Below are 16,269 nucleotides of genomic sequence, written 5' to 3'. Positions count from 1 at the left end.
GCGGGCAGGCGCGGGCCGCCGCCTCCCGCCTCCGGCCCGACCGGCGGCACACGCAGCCAATCAGCGAACGGGGAGCCCGGGGTGTGAGCAGCGTGTCGGGGGGCCTGGAATCGGAAGGGAGACGTCGCTCGCTGATTGGTCCCGCCTTCCCCGTCGAGCGTGAGGCGAGGCGCGGCCGGGTGGGGTGGCACGCCCGCGGTTGCGCTTGAGTTCGTGTCCGGCGCGCTCCCACGGAGCTCGTGGAGCAGCGCGGAAGGCCGCGCAGCCTGCCACGCCCGCAGACCCCCGCCCCGGCGCCGCTGGGTGGAGCGCCGCGGCTAAGCCCTCGCCCACCTCCGTCGGGAGGCCCGAGTGGACACGTGCTCGGGCCCGGGCCCGCCCCCAGCCCGGTCCGAGCCGCTGGGCCAGCCGAGCTCCGGAGTAACCGGAGTGCTGGCCGCAGAGGGGCACGCCCTATGCAAATGAGTGGGCGGAGCCTGGGGCTAGGGGCGAAAAACCGCGGAGTTAAAAAGAGTACTTGTCTGAGGTTGGGGTTAGGGTTAGGTGTTTTTCTCCAACCCGATCCTTGGGTCCTTCTGAAGTAGAAGTATTCATGATGCATGTTTCGAATGCTTACTGTAAAGTGTGAGCACCTGACTGTGTGCTCTGGAATTTGCTGTCCCTAGCTCATTTTCCCTTCACTGGGCCCCTGTTCCTAGGCCCCAACTTTTCACCTTTACCTAGGAAAGAAGCAAGTCCGCAAACTTAAGACTGCCCACGGCTGCATAACCAGGTTCATCAGTAATCTTGATTTTAACTCAACCCTGGCAGACGAAAGATGGAACCCCAAATAATCACCTCCAGTGTTTAGCACCTGTATTAGCCAGGGAGCATAATAAACCCAAATTTGAAGTGTCTCAGGTTGCTAATGGTAAAGACAATACCAGACAACAGATTCCCTGGCTGTTTGTCACACTCCCATATACCTACCTACCTCTTCAAAGGTTTCTTGGGAGATTTCAGTGAATCCAGCAAACATCGCTAGTAATCCAAAGCAGTCCAGGAGCTTGAAGCAGTTAAGAGTGAAATATGCCCTCTTCTCATATGTGAGAGCATTCCAGAGGAGGGGCCTTCATTTGGACCTTGAGTTAGTTGGTCATGCATTGAGACTTACAGGTTTTTTTAAATAGGCTTTCAAAAGCTCCACCATTATTCTTATGGGAAAGTTGTGAAGCATCCCAGATATAAGCCAGGCATTAACAAAGTGGTACTCACTTGCAATGATAACACCAATTTACATGGTTATATGCTGATGAAATCACAATTGTAAACATGAAGAGAACAAGACTTGGAAACTAAAGGAAAACTAAGGACCATTAACTCCCTTTGTCTGTGAACTGATATTTATGCTAACATGGATTTAGCAGACATTCACCTTCACAGAGGGTTTTGGGTGTTTCTTCTGTTAAGTTTTAGAGGAAGGCCACATAACCCTCATTTTAACAGTTTGTGGGCAGAGGATGTACTTCACTGGTAGAGCACTTGTCTGGCCCATAGTAAGTCCTGATTTTAACCCCCAGCACCACCAAAATAAAAGTTAAGTTTGGAAGGTACCACTTAGGGAGATCTCTTGTCTCAACCTTCCAAAGCCACCTGGGTGTGTGGTTAAGGCAAATGATGCTCAGGTTGGAAGCAGGAAAACGGGTTCTGACTTGCAACCCTTCTTTATACTGATAGAAATCAACAGCTTTAATATAGATGGCCTGTTAAAAGTGGTCTTGGATCACAAAATGTGATTGTGTGATTCCTATGTGGATTTGGGTGTCACACGGGTAGTTGTCAAGGGGAAAGCAGGGCTTCATAGATTCTAAAATATGCTTCTTGAGTTGGAGTTAAACCATTTCTCCAAAGTGTCAGACTTTGAAATCATAACTCCTCCACTTCGAAAGACTTCCAAGATCTAGAGCAGTGGTTCTCAACAGTATCATATCCTGCATATCAGATATCTACATTACGATTCATAACAGTAGCCAAATTACAATTATGAAGTAGCAATGAGATACTTTTATGGTTGGGGGTCACCACACCTGAGGAACTGTATTACAGGTCTCAGCATTAGGAAGGTTGAGAACCACTGCCCTAGAGGATCTAGAGGACTGAAGGAAAGAATAGGGCCAGCCTGGCTACTAATACAGTCTCCAAGGGAATTGAAATGGGAGCATGCCTGCTATCCCCTCGGTTAGAGATGTATCTAAACCAAAGTGGGTCAAGAGAAGCTGAAGGCACGTGGAGCAAGGATTACCATGGCAACAATCAGCTTGGCAATCCACTAGGGTACCTGAAGATCTATAAGTAGGTCCCTATTGTATAAGTTATATTGAATGAGTCTGTTTTTTTTTTATATGAATGGACAGCAAGATTAACCCTTCATTACTCATGCCAGTATAAAATCAATTGAACCTAAATCAACTCAAAGTGCATTTAAAAGACATAAGAAAAATTATAGCTATTTCTGGAAAAGGCCTGAGAGTCATGAGTAAAAAAATTTTAATTTCATTGTCAATTCTTCTATAGTTTGGTTGAAAAATTAATAATCTATGCATTAGTTTTTCCAAAGATCCAACTCATGTTCATCTCCTGTCTATAAATCTCTAAATCCCTTCTGGTCTACTCAGCTCAAAGTTGTATTACTTGTGTACTTTCTTTGTTACTCCATACAGATTCACACACACACCATGACTTTACCTGAATTAATATTTTGTTCGATGATTTATTCATACAGTAATAAGAGTTTCTTAACTTCGCATTTGTGCTTACTTTGTCTCCACATCCAGATGGTAAACTTCTGAATGTCAAAACAGCTGCTTCCCAGTTGCCTCCTTACACCTTACCACCATGCCATTGAGTGATAAAAGGTAAGATACAGTGTTTCTACAGCAGGCTGGCTGGTGTATCACAGGCCTGCACTGTGCAGTTGGTGCCATCCTTCTTTGTAGTTCTCTGCATAACTGTTGGATATCTTCTCAAGATTGATGTGTGCTGCTTCTGGTGAGACTGAGTAGAGATGAACATTATCACATAAGAAAAGATAGTTTTTTGAAACTGAAACAATATGGACTGAATGAGATACCCCGAGCAAAAGTTATAAATAACAACTGTATGTGGTTTGAAAATTTGTGAGGATATTCAATCTCAGCCAGATTTGTATATCAATACAATGAATCTTAATGCTTTAAGTGAATTTGTATTGACAATGTTTACAAATACCTACACACACACCAGAGAGAGAAGGGAGAGAATGCTGAAGGCCTTTATTTATATGCTAGGTTTTGCTAGAAAGTATTTAGTATCTAATGGGAAATGCCAGAGACAGCCACAGGAATATAAAAGGAAAATATTAAATTCAACAGGTATTCATCAGGCATTTGTTATGCACCTACTGTAAAAGTATTGGCTGATCATGGAATATTCTCATTCTTTGGCCAAACTCCCTCTCTAAAAAAAAGAGAGAGAGAGAGATAACAGTAGTTTTTGAGAATTAGAAATTGTAAGACAAAAGAGAAAGCTGGTGCCTCCCTAGAGCCTTCACCCTACTAGTTCTTGATGCTAGAAGGTACTCTGTATGTTACCAAAGGAGAACTGGAAACACCAATACAGCTATGAACGCTTTGATCTACAGTGCTGTCCTGCCTGCAAGATGTGCTAGTGTAACGGTGGCACAAAGCTGGTGGGAGTGCCCAACCACTATCTGGTCTGACTTAAGGCCCACTCCACCAGATGGAACCCGTACCCAACACTACCTGGGTGACCAAGAACCTGGGACTAGGTAGCCCAGGGACCTGGAGGAAAACCAAGTACCACTGTCCTACTAGAGAAATGCAGTGACAAAATGAACCCTGATGACATCTGCTCTGCTCGCAGACCAGTGTCCTGTTCAGCCATCATCAGAGAAGCTTCTCCTGCAGCAGATGAGAACAAATACAGAGACCCACAGCCAGATATTATGCAGAGAATGAAAGACCTTGGAACATTCAGCCCTAAACAGGATGTCTCCATCAAATCCTTCCCCTCAGGGTTCAGGGAACCCTGAGAAAGAGGAGGCCGAAAGAGAGCAAGAGGGGATGGAGGAGACAAGGCCTTCTAAGTTCAACAGGACCGACACACATCTGAACTCACAGAGACTGAGGCAGCATGCACAGGGCCTGCTTGGGTCTGCACCAGATGGGACAATGGAGCTGAAAGGAGAAGTGGACACATGTCCCCATCCCTAACCCAAACGCTTCTCCAGTTGATAACCACTTACAAATGAAAATTTAGTTTTCTCCAAGGAAGTCTCACTGGGAAAACAAAGTACTCTTACAGGTGGGCAGCATGCCCGGCAGGAGATGCCAACAGAAAATGAACTCAGTGGCATCTTTGGAGGTTCCCTGTCTCATGTCTGTCATGGCAGGGATTTATTTATTTATTTATTTTTAATAATTTTATTTTCGTCTCTCTTTTTTATCCTTCAGGTCCTTTGTGTATACTCTGGCTTCCAGTTTAGTGTTTTTACAGGGTCCCTGAGTGTGTAAACACGTGGGTCTCTGTCTGCATCTGATTTGTGTCTTTCCTCGGGCTGTCTCCCTTCTGCTGGCTTCTCTGGTCCTATTATGATTTGTTTGTTTTGTTTTATTTTATTATTATCCTGTAGAAGCCTGTTTGTTTTCTAACAAGAGACAGAAAGAGGGTGGATCTAGATGGGGGGGGGTTGGGAGGAGAAGAGGAGGGGAGACCATAATCAGGATATGTTATATGAGAAAAGAAATCCTGGAAAAAAGTGAGACATAGAAATAAGGTTTTTGCAAATGAGAAATTGTAAGACAAATTTACTTTGGTTGATAGAAAAATAGTATGGTAAAACAAGTTCTATTTCTCATTCTCTGGGCATCTATTACATTATTTCATTTACATATTATTTAAACCCACAAATGATTATTAGATTAATTGGTCATTAGATAACTCATAAATGATTGTTGAAATGTTACTTGGAAAATTGCAGTACAGTTCCAGTACATTGAACATTATCAGAGCTCTACATGTTTGGAAAAAGCTAAACAAAAGCCAACATCTAAACTCCGAGAACAATATTCAAATTGTTTAAAGTTCTTTGTGAAGGAGAATAATATGCTAGTCAGATGTCAACAATAGGGCCTTATGCCTCGATTATAATAGTCTGTGTGACCATATTGGCTGAGCCAGGCTGCTGTTAGGCAGGGTTAAGTGTATGAAGGTATAATACTCTTGAGGAGTCAGTCATGGTAGTGTAATTGCTCTCATGAAGAACTTACTAACTTGCTTGGCTGTAATTGACAATAGATATGTAATCAGTGTCCTGATGACTGAATTAATGAGCTGCAATTGTTTGTCCTTATTGTAAATAGTCCTTAGCTATGAAAAAGACATTTTGCTGGAGGATCTGGTGATTGTATTTAGCCGATGAGGGGCCAAAATGTAATTAATGATAGAAAAGAAACAATTATTGTTGGATCCTAAAGACTGCAGTGATGGGTTTCAGGCTACAAAGAGACTCCATGTCAGCTCTTTCTTGTCTCCATGTAACCATGGAGCCTGATTTAATGTTCTTACTCTGCCAGCAAGGAAACTGAGACCTGGGCTTCCCCAGAGTTCTAGGAACACAGTGCTATGATCACACACATAGTTTTCTTCATTTTGCTCTCTGGTTTTGTCCACCAACTCTGAACTGTCCCCCACCCCCATGCTGCCACACAACTGTCCTGAATTTCACCTTCTCCAGTCTTCCAGTTCCCGTACATTCTATGCATATGCTCTCCCGTGCTAATTCTCAGTGAAAATAGAAGCCAATTTCCTACCCTCACCCAAACCCCTAGTGACAGACAAATATATTTGATTTCCATATATATTCTAGATACTTCTGCAGAAGTGTGTCTTCTCTTTCTAGAGGCTTTTTCCATCTGCTCCCACTGTGTTTCAACTACCCAGCCTATGTCAACACACTCACACCAAAGTCACACTCCAATCATGTTATGTCTTTGTTTTGTTTTTCTCATCACTATCTGGAATCATCATGTCCATTTAGGGACTGATCTATCTTTTGTCACCCTCCCATTGATGTAAACTCCCATTGATGTAAAGTCATATCTCCTGTCACCACAGTGTCCTTAAGCATGGGTATCTGATTCACTTATAGCATCCTTAATTCTTGTATACATAGTGACCCTCAAATATTTTTGAATGGATATGTAATTTTACTCAATTTCACTCAGACTCAGTATACCAAAACTAAACTGATAATTTTTCCCCTAACTTTGTATCTTAGCTCAGTTCCCTAGAAAACAGCCTGAGACATGGTATAAGTCCTGGTGTTTTATTTAGGAGTTATGAGTCCAGGACATCAGTAGTGAGATGAAGAGCCAAGAAAGACTGAAGAACAGTGCATTGTGATACAGTTTTGTACCAACAATGATCCAGGACGAGCCTTGAAGAAATAACAGCCTTCCTCTCTACAAGTGCCACAACCTGTCCAAACAGGCCATCTCCAAGTAATAATGATGGAGTAGTCATGCCTTGGGACATCTGAAGAAGGAAGAGACGCTATACCTAGTTGGCCAAAGTTCATCCCACAGTGAGTTAACTTTCCCTGAGATTCCAGCTGTGTTATCCATGTTTTTCAGTAGCAACTTAGAAAGCCAGGTCCCTTACCCTAGAATCTAGAAGTAGCAGAAAGAAGCCAGATGCATAAAGCTGGTTGGTCTCAGCAATTAAAGCATAAAGAACTTATCTAAGTCTTGTGTTGGTGATGGAATGGAGCAACATAATAGGTCTTAAAAGATCTGAGAATATATCAAACTGAAACTGATCACAATCATTGGTACTGCAGCAAAGATGGGCCAGCTTTGCTTTATCCTGGGCATTACAGCCAGCCCCTACCACAATAAGCACTGATTAATAAGTTTGTTAAATACATGAATGACATCACCACTTACTCCCTATACTTAGAATCCTTAGAGTCATCCGTGATCTGCCTCCTTTCTTAACTCCTTCATATCACAATAAAAGCAGAATTCATGTTGGCTCTACTATCATAGTATCTCCCAAATCTCTTTAGGCTCTCTGCTGTGGTTCCCACTGTCATCGTGGAGTGGAAATACCGCTGTAGCTCCTTCACTTCCTGACACGAATCTTACTCCAGTTCATTCTCACCCCAGCTGCCAGCCTTTTTAAAACATTAGTATATAGTCTAAATGCAAATCTGATGTTACGACCTTCTTTTCCAGGACAAAACTACAACTCCTTAGTGTAATCTGAAAGCTCTCTTACAGTGGGTGAGCAGACCCATTAGATTGGCCAACCATAGGCTGTGATTGGTGCTCTGCTCCACAGGAAGAGTTGGAAAAGTAAGCAGCTGACATTTAGGGGCTTCTGTCTCATAATTGGGAACCGCTTCTCTCCAGCAGTCATTATAAACTCTACAAACAAATGAAATACAGTTAAGTGCTAGGGAGCATGCAAGTGAGAAATATCTACTGTTTCAGCTTTTCATCCTTGTAGCAAAATGCCTCAGAAAGTCAACTAAGGAGGAAAAATTTATTTTGACTAAAGATTTCAGAGGTTTTAGTCCATGTCACCTGGCCCTGTAACACAGTATATCACCACATGGCCCCATTCTGAGTCTGTAGTGAGGCAGAGCATCATAGTGGGAGCATTTGAAGCAAATCTGTTCACCTCCTGGCAGCCAGAGAGCAAAAAGAAAAAGAGCAAGCTGGATAGAGAAGGGACAGGAACAAGGTCTCACCTTTATGAGTACACCCTCAGTGACCTCCCTCCTCCAGCTGGGCCCTGCCTCCTAGTCTCCATCATTTCAGTGACCTTCCTTCTCAAGCTGGGCTCTGCCTCCTAGTCTCCATCATCGCAGTGACCTCCTTCCTCCAACAGGCCCTTCCTCCTAATCTCCATCATCTCAGTGACCTCATTCCTCCAGCTGGGCCCCACCTCCTATTCTCCATCATCTCATTGGCCTCCTTCCTCCAGCAAGGCTACACCTCCTGAAGTTTCCATCATCCAAATATTCCATAATTTATGACCACGTCATTGCATTAATTCATTGAAGTAAGAGACACCATGATCAATCACTTCCCCTACAAAAGCCCCCTCTCCAAATATGACTGCTCCTGCATTTGAGGTTGGCAGGCCAGCCTCCCTTGTATCTTCGCTCTCTGCATCCTGATCTGCTGAGGTGTAACAAGCTATACCACAGGCTCCCACAACCATGGACACAACCCCAGCCATCGTGCGCTCTGTGCAGTGATGGACTATGTCTCCCAAACTGTGAGCCAAAACAAACCTCTCCTCCCTTAAACACATTGTGACTGGTCCTTGGTGAGTGCATTAGAGACTGTTGACTTGTACAGTGATGGAGTGGATGTGTGCAGACAGTAAAAAGCTGACATGGAAGCCACACAGTTCCAGGTTTCCCTCCTACTTGCCTTATTCCTGCAGATGGGTGAGGGCCCTTGCTCCTTGTCACACAGTTCTCTTTAGGAGTGTGTGTATCTTTTCCTCCCTCTGTCTTTCCCTCAAGAGTGAGAGCTTTGAGGTAGAGTCTGTGTCTTGGAACTTGGCTGGCCTCACAGACTTAGGTGCAGGGCCTGATGTACAGTGGCTGGAATGTGAAGAGAGAAGAGAACAGAACTGGAGCCTCATCCTGAGCCACAGCTCAGCCTCTGCCCACCATGTGCAATTACTATGATGCTGGAGATGAAGGCTCCCTGCTTGGGGCAGCTGGCCAAAGAGAAGTGGTATAAACCTACTGTGTGTCTGAAGTGTGTTCTCCACACGTTTACATTTTACAGTGGACTCTTGCTGTGCACTTGTGCTGTATCCTTTGACTCCTCGTTTTACTCACCTTTGCAGTTTCCTCCCAAGTTCATCAGGCAGCATCCATTTTGCTGACATCTTTAGCATCATCCTGGGGCTTTCTATTCTGTATGCATAAGGTTTCCAAGACCCAGGCTTTAGAGATGTAGTTTATCACTAAGGAGCACACATTAAAATGATTTTAAAGTATTCTCACACATATTCATGTTTATTGCAACAAAAATTCTCTACTCCTTTTGCTTTGTGTGGAGAGCTGAGGAAGCCCTGAATGAACCAAGGTGTGTATTGCTGACATGGGCACAACCATGCCAAGGACTCTACAACCTCAACCCCATGGGAAATAGCAAAGCCCCCCTGCCCCCAAGTATGGTTCAGAGGGATGGCAAAGCCTTCCTCTGATCTGTGTGCAGATGTGAATAGTGTGCAGAAAAAGTCTGCCATAGCTCTCTCCTGCCAGATGTTCTCAGCCTGGAGACCTCCTCTTCAGACCACTCCTACTGAGATGAGCCAAACCTGCTTCCTTGAAGCCCTGCCTTCATGTTTATCAATGCGTAATTGTAGCAAGAATCTTAAAGAGTCTCATTAATAAAATCAAACCTGAAGCCAGGTATTGGGGTGAATGCTGGAAGATCAGAGAAGTGGAGCAAGCCACAGCTTCCTCACCTCGCCAATTCCTCAGCTGATCCTTTTTCCTCAGACCGGAAGCCTCTGAGTCCTCATCCAAATGGATCTCAGCTGAACTGCTGCTAATAGCCTAAAAGCTTAACCAGCCAAAAGCTTCTAGTTTCTGGTCTTCACACCTTATATACCTTTCTGCTTTCTGCCATCACTTCCTAGAATTAAAGGCTCACTTCCTGGGATTAAAGGCATGAGTCACTATGCCTGGCTGTTTCCAGTGTGGCTTTAAACTCACAGAGATCTGGATGGATCTCTGCCTTGGAATGCTAGGATTAAAGGCATGTGTGCCACCATTTTCTGGCCTCTATATCTAGTGGCTGTTCTGTTCTCTGACTCCAGATAAGTTTATTAGGGTGCACAATATTTTGGGGAACACAATACCACCACACATAATAACCCTACCCTCATGTTCAGCTGTGTGCAATAATCCACCCTCTGTTTAACTGCATATAATAAACACCTCAGGTTACTGAGGTTTCTCCATCAGAAAGCACAGCCCACCTGATCCCAGCTTCTCTGTGCACATGTCTGTGTGTCTGTCTTTTCTCCATTTCCTCACCACCCCCAGTCAGGTTAACCCCTGGAGCCAGCCAAAGGATACAGCCGCTTTGGTTTGGTTTACTTTTATTAAACTTAAGCAGGGTCTTGCAGTGTAACTCAGGCTAGCCTTGAACTTGGGAACTTGGGGCTGTCCTCCTGAGGCATCAGCCTGCCATTTGCTGGGATTACAAATGGGCACCATGTGCCTAGCTTCTATAACTAACTAAAAAAAAAAAAAAAATACCCCAGCTTTATTGAGATTTATTTTTCCTACCATGAAACATAATCATTTAATATGTTTATCCTATGATTTTTAGTGTATCACAGAGGTAGCCCCACAATTTCATATCTTCATCAAACCCATTCTACAAACACTCAATCCTCAACTTTGGCCAACTATCTTTTTTTTATTTTTATGAAGTTATCTATTCTGAATGGTTAATATAAGTGGGGCCATGTGGGGTGGGGTGGGGTGGGGTGGGGTGGGGTGTGTATTTTCAAGGTCCATTCTTATGGTGTGTCCTTTTCACAACCAAATAATATTGGATTACACAAACACCAAATGGTACGGCATCATCATGACTTCCAGGGTTTCTCTACTTTATGTCTCTTATGGAAAAGGCTGCCCCGAGAATTCCTGTATGTTTCTCTACTGCCCCCACCACTAGGGATTAAATTCAAAGCCTGTGTGAGACTTCAGAGCTATGTTCCCAGTCTTCTACTACTTTTAAAATAGTGATTTTAATAGGAAATGCCCCTGCCCATCTGATTCTCTAAGTCTAATGCCCAGAACACTGCCAATTTTTTTGTACCAGACTAGGTATGGATATCACAGCTCACTGCTGTAGATATATATTACACACACACTTGCACACACACTCACACACACTGGTTCACGAAACTAGTGAAACATTGTCTAGTTAATGGCATTTTAATGACTTGGGCTAAAAGATGCCAAGGGGCCATGTTGCTCTCCCCAGCTTCTTTAGCAAATGTTTTTGAAAACCTGCTCTGTCTTGGCTGTGCACTCTGTTGAGAAGTCACTGAGCAGGACATGGTCCCTGTCCTCAAAGATGTGTCATTCTGTTAGAAGAGACAGTTCACCTGGTCTTGGTGGTCAGGGCAGGCAACTGCAGCTCAAAAAATACTCGAGTTAGCCAGGGAAAGAGCCAGAAAACACATAGACAGAGGTCCTGACATGAGGTGCAGGTCTGGATAGGAGTCGGGTGTAGAGAAAAGCAGCTGAACAAAGAGCCTCCCACATCCCCCCCATTAAGGGTTTGACTGCCAAGGTAAGGGAACACTCCTCTGCTTGATGGAGAAAATGGGAGTTTGAGCAGAATTGAATATTCACTGAGTGCTTGGGCCTCGGAGACAAACGCAGGGACAGGAATTCATGGCTTGCTCACCTCCCAGCTTTTCTCCCATAGGAGAATCAGTCTGTTTGTCCCTTTATCACAGCTTCCATCTGGTCCCAGCTTACTATGTTTTAATTGTATTATCAAACAAATACATGAATGAGAGTTCTCTGACCTCTGAGGCTACAGGATGTTACCTAGTGCTCAGTTCACTTTCAAGGATTAAATAGTAAAGCAGGTGAGATATGGACAAGCGGGGAGGAGACAATATTTTATATAGGACAGCTTTAATGACTTGCTTCTTTCAAAGAACAGGTACCAAAACATAACTTGAAGTCTCAGCCCTGGTATCTGTCATTAGCACACTACCCCTTATATATTTTATATATACTGTGTATACACTACACGGTATGGGTGCTGTAGCACTATATACTTTGAAAATTATACTGCTTTCATTACATATATAATATATATACTATAGTACTATATAGTATCTCTGTACTATGTATATTTTTACCGTCTATGTATTTTTTCTGTGTGTGGTGCTAAGGATCCAACCAAGGGCCTCTTGTCTACTGTAAGCACTCAACCACTGAGCTAACCTCCAGCCCTTACCACTCTGTTATTTAAGAGTCCTAACCCAGGGACACTTCAACCAAGAAGGTCCTTAACTTCTTTTGCTTTGGAAATCTATCTTCTCATTGAGCTCAGGGAAGAACTATGAGATTATAACAAGGCTCTATGGGGCTAGGGAGAGAAATCAGTAGGCAAGAGTGCTTACTGTGGAGGCATGAGGACCTGAGTTCAAATCCCAAGCACCCACATAAAAAGCTGGGCATGGCCACATGTGCCTGTAACCCCAGCACTGGGAGGCTGAAACAAGAGCATCTCAGAAGCTTGCTGGCCAGGTAGTTTAAACCAAATGGCAAGGGTCAGGTTGGGTGAGAGATCTTGTTTCAAGGGAATGTGGAGGGGGGGATACCCCAATATCAATCTCTGGTCTCTCTCTCTCTCTCTCTCTCTCTCTCTCTCTCTCTCTCTCTCTCTCTCTCTCTCTCTCTCTCTCTCTCTCTCTTCACACACACAGTTGTGCCCACCCATGGGTACATGCACCCACACTCACATACAACACATACACACACAGTAGCATTCCACACGATAAGCAATGTGCCATTCAGTGAGTAGTGAAGAATACAAAGGAGAGTAAGGTACTGTGCCCTCGAACTTCCAGCTCAACTGGTAATGTAGGAAGTATTAGGGAGGAAGGCTGGAAGAAGATGGTCAGCATCTGTCACCTGCTGTTAATGTTCAAGGCTCATTCCTATATGTGTTTGTTTGCCAAAAGTTCATTTTTTTCATTGTTGCATAGTATTGTATGAACATGTTACAGTTTTCCTTACAGGCCATCCATACCCCAGCTTGTCTTTACAGTTCCAATACCAATATATGTTAGTTTCTGCATCAGTCTGCAGTTTTCAACCCAAGAGTTTTCTGTTGCTCTGTATTCAGTACATGTGTACATATCTTGACATGAATGTATGTTTTCACTCTTGGGTAAAAATGTAAGAGAACATTGGTGGATTCAAGACACTTAAAGCTTATTTGTCATGTTTAATTTCCTAATAATCCCATAAGAAGATACTTTCCCCCTGAATCACAGAAGTCCCCGGTGAGGACAAGCCATTTGCCCAAGATCAGCTAACGTTTCTGATGAGAGTGAAGACAGACACACACACAAGTGCAGGCATGTGACCAGCCACCCAGCTCAGCTAAGCAGCAGTAGGTTGGAATCCCTAGCACCTGACTTTCGTGGGTCTTTTCTGCATGTCCACTGTGGCTCTTTGGAAGCCAGTGCAGAGCACCGCTGAGACCAAAGTTGTATGACTGGAATCATCTGGACACATCTGCACTCCCCCATCAAGTGGGTGATGTTGCCTGCTGGCCAGCAATCCGCACATAGTCTTCTGATGTTATCTTTTAAAAGAGAATAGACATACAGAAATGGGACGGTCAAATGAAGGGAAATACTAGTGTAAATCAGGTTATTTTGGAGTTTTTGTTTGTTTGGGGTGTGTGTATGTGTCTGCACTACAGGGTTCAGAGGACAACTATTGCTTGGTTCTCTCCTTCCACCTTTAAGTGGGTCGAGGGGATGAACTCCAGTACCCACTGGTCCATCTCACCTTCCCTGAGGGAGGGCTTTAATAATATGGAACATACAAGGTTTTCGTAGGATGAAAGGAGTGATCTGGTAGGAAAGGAGGACTGATGGGGTGGGAGAATGGGTACACCGCGCTGAGATGCCATCCTGGAGTTAGGAAGTGGGAAGAGTGCATATGGACAAAGCAGCATTGATGGTCTGGGGCTGCATTGTTCTCAGTGAGGGCGACACTGGGTTGTATCCATGCTATGCACTGAGCACGTACACATGTGGTCTATCAACAGATAGACAGCGTATCCATGGCATTAAATTTTCATGGCAGAAAACCTAAGAAGTGTAAAGGGCATTCCTGTCACCTGCAACAACGATAAAATGACTAATCAGGAAATTCATCTGTCACCTTGTGGTTTAAGTAATCTAGTACAAGGTTCAGACATGGAGCTCTTTTAAATGCCAAAGAGGATGAAGTACTGAGAGAATTAAAGAACATTTCGTCAAGATGAATGCCTGCGTTTACCTGAATTCTACCTACCCTTTGCCAGCTCACTAGCACTGTGCCTGGAGGCTTCCTTGGAAGGGCCTCTGACTGTCTCCTTGCTCACTGAGGTGGAAGCAAAGGAGCTGAAGGCATCATCCATGAAAACAATGTGAAGTGCTGAGCTGTGGCAACTTGAGAAGGCAGAGTGCATGAGACGTTGGGTGCTTAGATACGTTGGGGAGAAATATGGAAGCTTTCTTCTTCTTTTTTTTTTGTTGTTTGTTTGAGACAGGATTTCTCTGTGTAGCCCTGGCTGCCCTTGAACTCACTCTGTAGACCAGGCTGGCCTCAAACTCACAGAGACCCACCTGCCTCTGCTGGGATTAAAGATGTGCACCGCCAATGCCTGGCAGGAGCTCTCTTCTTGAAGCATCTATTGGCTCCTTGAAAGGAACAAGAAGTATAAATATGAGAAGGAGGCAGTTTGAAAGTTTAACAAGAGATGAAGAAATATGAAATTGATTTAGCTAAAAATATGAACTGAAGATTCAGTGGACAGTTGTGGTGGTATTGTGTTCCCCAAAATATTGTGTACCTTAATAAATTTATCTGGGGTCAGAGAACAGACAGCCACTAGATATAAAGGCTAGAAAATGGTGGCACTCACGCCTTTAATCCTAGCATTCCAGAGGTAGAAATCCCTCTGGATCTCTGTGAGTTCAAGGCCACACTGGAAACAGCCAGGCATGGTGACACACGCATTTAATCCCAGGGAGTGGTGGTAGAAAGCAGAAAGGTATATAAGCCGTGAGGACCAGAAACTAGAAGCATATGGCTGGTTAAGCATTTGGCTGGTTAAGCAATCAGACTTTCGAGTAGCAGTTCAGCTGAGATCCATTCTGGATGAGGACTCAAAGGCCTCCAGTCTGAGGAAACAAGACCAGCTGAGGATCAGGCGAGGTGAGGTGTCTGTGGCTTGTTCTGTCTTTCTGACCTTCCAGTATTCACCCCAATAACTGGCCTCAGGTTTGATCTTATTAATAAGAACTTTTAGGATTCCTGCTACAGACAGTGGTAGACATCTTAATATGAGACTAATCAGAAGGTCTGTGCTTTCCTCCGGCCACAGTTGTTCAGCCTAGGCAGAGATAATGTTCAATGGGACTGGGACATTACTGGGGCAAAGGTGCCTCCACAAAAGTGATCATCCTGGCCATCCATACCCCAGCTTGCCCTTTAGGTTTCCAGTACCAATGCATGTTAGTTTTCTTGTGTCCACCTGTGGTTTTCAACCGGTGTCCTGTTGATCTGCATTCATTACAGGCTGGAGGCACTGGGAGCTGCCTGAGAGTAACCAGCGGTGACAGGTGAGGCGCTCTCTGAACATAGTGTTCTGTGTTCCCTTCCTTCCCTGTCTGACCTCACACACCTAACCAGTGCCTCCTGGGATCACCCCACCCGTGAGCAATCACTCCCAACTCTGTCTCGGGGTCAGCTGTAAGGTAAGAACCTAGGACGGTGATGGACCGCAGCTTCTGAACAAGGCAAGGAGAGTGCGAAGCTCATGTGTGCTGGTGGGAAGTGGCAGAGTCTAGAGGCAGATTGGAGGACCCAGGAAAGCCCAAGAATGTGGAGTTAGGATCCTGGGAATAGACTGGAGTGGGACATTTCACACTGGGGGTATGCTACTATTACTGAACTACTGCGGGGTGACCATGGGGCTTAGTAAAGCAGAGGGTAAGATCAGTATGAGTGAGGATCAAGGAAGAGAAGCCAAGGCCAAAGGCAGCCCTGCCATTAGAGGGATCATTATAAACTGATCCGCTGATCAGGGCTCTTTTCTCTTCAGCTGCAGCTTCTAGCCCTTTACAGCGTCTGTGCTCTCCCACAGAGAGAAGGCAAAGTTTGAGGAGGAGATGAGACGGAAGAGGATCCTGGTGGTATGAGACTTCCTACAGTCAGGGGGCTCCACAGGCAGATTTCCACTTTCTCCACAACTTTTCAGTTGGGGTGTTTTTGTTTTCTGTTCTTTTAAGTGCCAATAACTTGTTAATCCCCACCCCCAGCCCTACCCCCTGTCCCACTGGTTTGAATTGCGTTCCTATCGTCTGCAGCAACAATAAAATGACTAATAAGGAAATTTACCTCTCACCTTTCAGTCCAAGTAATCTAACACAAGG

The 16,269-nt window shown here is 44.5% G+C and overlaps 1 long non-coding RNA gene across 2 annotated transcripts; it reads left to right on the top strand.

Annotated features, from left to right (window-relative positions):
• The first annotated feature begins 138 nt into the window (after positions 1-138).
• LOC128112984 (uncharacterized) lies at positions 139-9,859 on the top strand. 2 transcript variants are annotated; one of them, XR_008219255.1, is made up of 2 exons: positions 139-2,894; positions 3,901-9,859. It is a non-coding gene; the product is annotated as an uncharacterized LOC128112984 (long non-coding RNA). The 2 variants fall into 2 exon arrangements; XR_008219256.1 differs by having other exon boundaries at positions 3,659-9,859.
• The last annotated feature ends 6,410 nt before the right edge of the window (positions 9,860-16,269 follow it).

The sequence above is a fragment of the Peromyscus californicus genome, unplaced genomic scaffold (assembly GCF_007827085.1).
Source record: "Peromyscus californicus insignis strain IS unplaced genomic scaffold, ASM782708v3 Scaffold_17__1_contigs__length_78620276, whole genome shotgun sequence".
In the NCBI taxonomy this organism is placed as follows: Eukaryota; Metazoa; Chordata; class Mammalia; order Rodentia; family Cricetidae; genus Peromyscus; species Peromyscus californicus.
Note: the sequence above shows the minus strand (reverse complement) of the source record. Positions and strands in the feature narration are given on the sequence as shown.